The following is a 7,300-nucleotide window of genomic DNA, read 5'->3' on the forward strand; positions in this document are numbered from 1 at the left end:
TACGTGCCTCCCCACCAAGTGCAAAAGGCCCAAAGGACCCTTAACCCCCGAGCTGGTCAAGGGCACCAGCCCTGCAAACAAAGGTTGGCAACAAGAAGGGGCCAACATTAAATCTCCCAACACAGCTGGGCCTAATGTCTGGTTATAAAGTTCCCAGCCTCAGAAAGATGACAATTAAACCATTTGCTAAGGAAGAAGACCCTTTAGTAGAACAAGCTAGAGCTGCAGAAACAATAAACATGGTCACTTCTAAGGTAATATCTTGAAATTATTCCTCTTGAATTATGCCCATGAAAACGAGCGTTTGGTGCGTTCACCTGTTTTTGGGGCTATCCATTCACAACACCTTGCCTCATTTAAGGCACTGGACTTGCGGCCACCTGCAGAATGCACCTTGCTAACAACCCGGGTCAGAAGTGATGGGAGACAGAGGCAAACACCAGGAGATGTGAGAGAGGTGAAATCCTGGTCAGCGTCGTGGAGAAGCTCAGGGCCAGCAAGGCTGGTATGCGGCAAACCATTTTGTCACAGACAGACACCCCCCTGCGCCTGGCACCGCCATCTCTGCAGCTCCCTGCTCTCGAGAATCCAGCAGTAACCTGGCAGCCTTGAGCGATGGGCAATTTTCCTCAGCAAAGACTCCTCTTCTGTCTGGGCTCTGAGAAATCCTTAGGGCCACAGAACCCTCCTCCCGTCACAGACGAAGTGCTCTGCAACCACAGACTGCTCTGCAGAGGCCTCCGTGGCCGTTTCCAATCTGAGCACCCTTTGCTCCTTTGCAAAGTGCCACGGAGGCCAAGGAGGCTTCACAAGGGCTGCCTGTGCAAATTCAGCCTGCAGGGCCAGGAGAAGCTTATGGAGACTGGAGAGGAAGCCTAGAGGATGAATTAAAAATTAAGAATGGCCTTCCCTCATTTTGTGCATTACCTGAAAAAAACACAGCACTCAGTAACAGACCTTTAGGGCCAGACTTARGAAAGAGTTGCATTTTAAGATGTACAATGTGAGCAGCTGTGTCTGGAGTTCAAAAAACTTACTTGCTTTCAGATCGTTACCACAACTCCAATTACCCACAGCTGGAATGAAATCCGATTTTCATATAAAATAAAAAAAAAAATCTTCTGATGCATCTTCTGACAATCACAGAAGGGCCCTTYGCTTGTGTAGGCAGAAGGGCTGCTATGAAATGAGCCTGGCTCTGAGGCAGACAGCCCTCCTGCAGCTTGCTCTGCATTTCTCAGGGGGGACCGACAGGCATGAAGTGACCAAATCGGTTCCACAACAACCTGAAAAGAGCCCCGAGCCACCACTGAAGTCACCMGCAAACTCCCACAGGCTCCACTGGCAAGGCAGTAACAGCAATGCACATTTTAAAGTAATTTATTACAGACCTTCCTCAACTGATTTGGATGCGCTTATTCCACATTAAACACAAGCCCAGCGGAATTGGACTCCTTGTATTTGCTACAGGATTTTCAAACCCACCAGTGACAGATTTGCTGCCTTTTCTCACAGGGCTTCAGCACTGCCCATCAGCCTCAAAGCTTCATTGCACCAAGAAAACAGAGTTTTGACAGAAGCACCTACTCCTCTTCATTTAGGCAATTCTGGCTTTCAGAAACCGATCACAAAAAAGTGACTGCGAAGTACATGTATTTATATGTATTTCAAATACTTAAAAAAAAAGAAAGTGTTTCTTTTAATAATCTTTTAAGTAAAAGATCATCACTTTTCTGGAAACACCAGCTCCCAGAAACCCTCTGCAGCAAAAGTGACATTTATTATCTCAAGTGCAATAAAACTCAGCCACATTAAAACTCCAGTAGTGTCTAACAATGAAGTGCCTTTTACACTGATTTTGCCTTCTTCTTCCCTTACCTTTACATAAAACTGTATTTTTCTCGTTTTAGGAGCATTAACAGGGCAAACATCAACAAGAAGAAAGGTAGTGGGAACACAAAAACACAGGGMTATTACCCATTTTTAAGGAAATTCAGACTGGAAACTGAAATACACCTAACAAGCCACAAGAGCAAGGATGGGGACCACACTGCCAGCAGCGACAGTGGTGGGAGGGGGGAAAAAATAAATAAAAATCTTGATCCAAGATGKTTTTTTGACCAGTTTGCAGGGAAATTACAGAATCCAGTTGCCTGCAGCCCTCACTGGCAAGGAAGCTCCCTCCAGTTGTCTGTTCTCAAGACACAGTTTTAAGCTGCTGAGTTCCTCTCAACACTGGTGAAAAGGGTTTTCCAGTGTCGTACATTCAACAGATGCTGCTCCCAGGCCCTTTCCTAAGCCCTTAAGAGCAGGCTTGCTCTTTGCTTGTTTTCTTATGAATGTGCATTTAATAATTAAACCCTGTGCTAATGGCCATGTGTACACGCTGTCCTGCCATGCAAGCCCCTCACACACGCAGCTCTTGTCGCTCCCCATCCTTCAGAAGACAAGTTCGGGCCACCATCCCTGGGAAACTTTTGTTCCAGGAAATACCAAGCGACACCTCTTGAGAAACACCATTCAGCTCTTAAAAAAAAGGTCCAATAGGGAGAAATGAAGCAAAGGACACCCCACAACCGCTGATTCGCTTCGACGTTACTTGCGGGGCAACCCAAAGCAGCGATTTCTCCCGCTCCGCGCCACGGGAGAGCTGCCAAGAATAGACTGCTCAMAAGGTTCACAATTGTGAACAATGCTCACTGTTCACAATGCCCTTTATTTACAAAAAATAAGGAAAAGACAGAATCCTGCTCCCTGAGAGCAGCGAAAAGCATCTGCTCTGCGGGGACACGCGAGGCCGTGYGGAGCAGAGGGGGATGAAACCCACACGCGGCGCTCCTGGCTTCCCAGGGCTTCTTTTCCTGCCAATTTCCAGGCATCAACAAGATGCGCTTCCTTATCCCATGCCCGAGCTATGTCATCAGTCACAGCCAGCGGTGATGCTCGTGTTCCCAAGCAATTCCAGGAGTTTGGCACTTGCGTGTCCTGCTGCACTCCCGGCCAAACACTTCTTGCGCTTCCACTTGTGGAAAGTACATGTGTGATGGGTGGGGAAACAAACAAACCCCTCTGYCCACCACCAAGTGTGCTGGGTGTTTCCTTACCATAAATTAAAGGGAGAACCAAAACAAAAATGTGMTCGGGTGGCTCAGCCACCAAATTTACCCTTGGTCCCGGTAAACCTGTCAGGACCTCAGGACGTCTGCCTGTCACCAGGCATCTCTGCACACTCAAGCTGTCTTTTTGCTATTCAACCTCCCATTCCCAGAGCATTCCTCGGGATCCATCCCTATGGCACCCCTCCGGAGAGGGGAAGGTTGCAGCAAGTGCAACATGAACACACGCTTTTTTTTCCCTGGATGTTGCACAGATTTATCCAGCTGCACCGTCTCTCATTGAGTCAGCCTGGTCTGATGTCCACAGAAAAGTAGAGAAGTCTCCTAAAAAACACATCTGCAGAAATCCCCCCCAAATTGGCAGAGGTCTCCAAGGCTGGTGGTACACAAACTATGTGTAACTATAGCTACGCACTGCAAGTTTTGCCACTGTTTTTTCCCCAGACAGATTTCAAGTGGAATGTGTTGCCTCATATAGGTAGTTCGATCATCGGAGAAAAATGTGGCATGCAAGGAAAGGGAAAAACTGATCAGTTTGCAGCTGGCATCCTTTGCACGRAGCGTTGCCAATGTAGAAGCAGGATCTCGACTAACATAAATCATGAGGCAGAATTTGTTAAAACAGTGTGGTTCTTTGACTTACAAAGAAATAAAAATACACTCKTACAGGGCAAGGAACACTTGAACAGGCATGAAGCATCATCTGGGATCCCTTCCATGCTGCCTAGGCACAAGTGCCCATGAACCCCCCCATGCTGTTCATGAACTATAAGCAGCTCCTAATAATAATAATGGCATATTTCATGCAATGCAATCCCAAAGAACCACCGTATTTCTTGGATCGAGAGACAGATCTGCCCTCCAAACTCCTGCCTCGCAACAACCTGCGATCGATCGCTGCAGAACACGTAATTCAGGGCACAGCTGGTCCCATAGGTCTCCCAGCCATGAAATAAAAAAAGGACACTGAATTTCTAGAAACRGAACAGGGTTTCCAGAATATTCAGACTGAGAACCTACGCTCCTGACAGTGGGAGCACAGAGTGAAAGGCTCCTTCATCACTGGACCCCAGTGTTTTTTGTGAGGATTCACAATTACTCACAATTACTTTGCTGTAGGACCAGCAGAAAGTATCTAGTTGCAAAAAGCCAAAAGTGGCTTCTTGCCACCAATCAGTGGGTTATTTATCAGGTTAGCAAAACACTGTGGGCATTTGAGAGCTTTTATTCATCAAGAGCCTGATAGAGTGATGATAACTGTCTGCATTTCTTCATGGTTTTGTTCGTGATTTGTTCATGTTTGCATTCGTTTTCATGATGGTATAGCACTATTGGAAACCTCAAATTTCTGGCATTTACTTAAAACATACTCTGCTCTTCTAAGCTAAAACCCAGCAATTTTGCAAAAGCAAATCCTTTCACAATCCATGGTACACATTCCCCTACAATTGAGCAATACAGTCAACATGAATTGAAGATAAATCACCTTTTATCAACAGAATTTAATTTCAAAATGAGTTAAGCTCTGTGTTGATGCAGAAATTGGACACTGAAATTATTTTCTAATACAGACAATGAGCACAAGAAACTGATCCCCTATGCAAACATTATGTGGAACATCCTAGCAGCAAGAGGAAAAGCACATTAAAAAATGCTTTATTTCCGTTCCCTGGAAAACATACCGTATTTGTTATTGAATCTGACCTAAAAGTCAAGCTGGAGAGAAAGATCAGTAGCTCTCTGCAAAAGCTGCAGAGCCTCTTCCCACGAGTATCAATGCATTTTGCACGCGCTCCGAGCACAGTCTCATTCCTCAAAGCCATCACACTCGTGTCACTAGCAGCAAGAACACATCTGTGCTACAGAATGTTAATCAGAGCGGCCCACTTGGTCTCCGAGCACCACGGTGCCGCTCAAGTCACAGTAACTAACACTCAGGAGAAGACCGTCCTGTTGTAAAAGCAATACATCGTGCTGCGTAAGTATTTTTAATAGCAACCATTTCTATTCATAGGTTTTTTTGCCCCCCTCATTATTTGTTTTTTTTTTTTTTTTTTTTTGCAGAGTCATAATCCAAGTTTAATGTTGCTGGCGCTCCCAAGAAATCTCTCAGGAGCTCCGAGCAACGAGCCGTGTTTAGCAGGGGCCGTGGCACCGCGGCGAACGCGGCGGCCGGCGAGCCCGAACCCTGGTCCCTCTCACGTTAATTTGGAGCGTTTATCCGCATGCAGGCGCTGCTGTCAGCGCAGCCACCCGGCTGTGACAGCAAAGCTGAGCCTAGCAGGGCGCTCCCCAGCATCCCTTCCCAGCACGGACCGAGCCTTGCCAACAAAAACCACCGCTTTTGCCAGCGGAGCTGACTCCACCACAGCCACCCTGCCAGCATTGCGACACCCCGTCTAGAGCAGCGCTTTTTTTCCATAGTTTCCAACCCTCCAACTCCTTTGCAGAGGCAAACCCTAAACGAAGGCGAGAAGCAAGGCACAGAACCGGTGTTGGGAAGCAGCAGCCTGTGCCACGCTGGCCGGTGTTTCCCCATACAACTTAAGCAAAGATGCGGGCAGATTATCTGCCCTCTTTCCTGCGTCCCACCACGCTGGAGGAAACCAAACGCACGTGGCTGCTGTTGTAAGAGCATTTTGCACCGAGGCAGGGCACCAGGACACGAGCAGGGCCGGGTGATGATGCGCACGGGGTGATGCTGGAGCGGGCGCCACGCGATCGGGCTGCCGAAACGCTCCCGTGTTTCGCGTCGGGCAAGAGGAGCTTTGGCTCCCGCCGCCACCTCCACACATGGCTCCGACCGGGAAAGCCGCAAAGTGCTTGGCAGGGGAAATAACYGAGTGCCCTCCGCAGGGAAAAGGATGCAGGAATTAATCTCTCCATCAGCTTTGCACTCGCAAATGGAACTATAATGTAATACTAAGCGAGCCTATAAGTATTCCTGCGAGGGAAAAAAAAAAAAAATCAGGGTTTTGCCATAAAGTTACAAATTACCTCGGTGCCCGGAGAAGCTGCTGCAGACCCAGCTGCTTTCCCTAACAAGACTCTCATTCCAGAGGATGCATCGTGCGCGACCTCTCCCCAAGCGGAGCAGGAACTTATTTGCACGGAGACAGAGTTACAAACGCCCCCGTTCCCGCCGAGCCGCTGCGTTTCCGCGCGTGACCCGCGGGATTGCGGCAGTTCCCGGGCGCGGGAGCGGAGCGGAGGCTGCGCGAGGCCCGGGGCGGCCTCCCCGGGAGGGCGGCGGGCGGGAAGCGGCGCCGGCTCCGCGCGGGAACTTGGGCGAGGGAGCGGAGCGGAGCGGCGCTGCCCGCACGCCGCGCACACGCACCTCCGCAGGAACACGCACCCGCGCGCGCTCCCCGGGCTCAACGCGCAGACGTGCGTGTCTCTACACTCCCCCCGCGCCGCAGCGGCGGGGCACGGGGCGCCGCCGCCCCCACTCCCCGCGGCGCGGCCCGGCCCGGCCCGTCCCGTCCCGTCCCGTCCCGTCGCGGCGCCCCTCACCCGTGCGGAGCGGCGTCCCGCGGCGCGGGCGCGTCCTGCGGCGCTCGCGCGGAGCCGCGGGCGGGCGAGCGGAGCCCGGCGCGCGGGGCGGGAAGGAGGAAATGAGCTGGAGGCGGGAGGCGGGAGGCGGGCACGGAGGGAGGCAGGGCGGGCGCGCGGGGAGGAAGGCGCCGTCGCCGCGCGGAGGGGACGCGGCCCCGGTGCCCCGCGCTGGCACCGCCCGCCGGCCCGGGGGCTGCGGGAGCGGGGGGGGCTTTTACTTATTTGCACACTTTTCGCTTTTATATAGGTGTTTTGTCCCCGGGAAACTCGAATCCCTGGGCAGCGCTCTCGGGGTGGCCGCGCTAAGTTTTCCCGGGCGCTCGCCCTGCTSCTGCTCCTGGGAGCGCGACCTGCTCTCTGCTTCCACGGGCACTTCCAGGAGGGGACACGCATGCATCTGTGTGTGCACAGCCGTGCATGCACAGCCATGCATGCACACACCCGCCTGTGCATGCACATGCATCCATTCACGTGTGCACACATGTGCACATACATTGCACACGCRTGCACACACCTGCATATGCATGCATGCACACGCCATCCGTGCACAAACGTTCATGCACACGCCTGCATACCCATGCACGCATACCCATGCATGCACACACCTGCACATGCACGCACACTCCATC

At 51.4% G+C, this 7,300-nt stretch overlaps 1 protein-coding gene across 1 annotated transcript in view; it reads right to left on the reverse strand.

Moving 5' to 3' along the window:
• HPCAL1 (hippocalcin like 1) overlaps window positions 1-6,674 on the reverse strand; it is a 60,223-nt gene extending 53,549 nt beyond the window's left edge. The window contains exon 1 of the mRNA XM_026037080.1: window positions 6,630-6,674. The gene's annotated coding sequence lies outside the window, so the exon portion shown is untranslated. The remainder of the gene's footprint in view (window positions 1-6,629) is intronic.
• Window positions 6,675-7,300: the final 626 nt, after the last annotated feature.

This window comes from Nothoprocta perdicaria, unplaced genomic scaffold (genome assembly GCF_003342845.1).
Source record: "Nothoprocta perdicaria isolate Ctin4 unplaced genomic scaffold, notPer1 scaffold_19, whole genome shotgun sequence".
Lineage (NCBI taxonomy): Eukaryota > Metazoa > Chordata > Aves > Tinamiformes > Tinamidae > Nothoprocta > Nothoprocta perdicaria.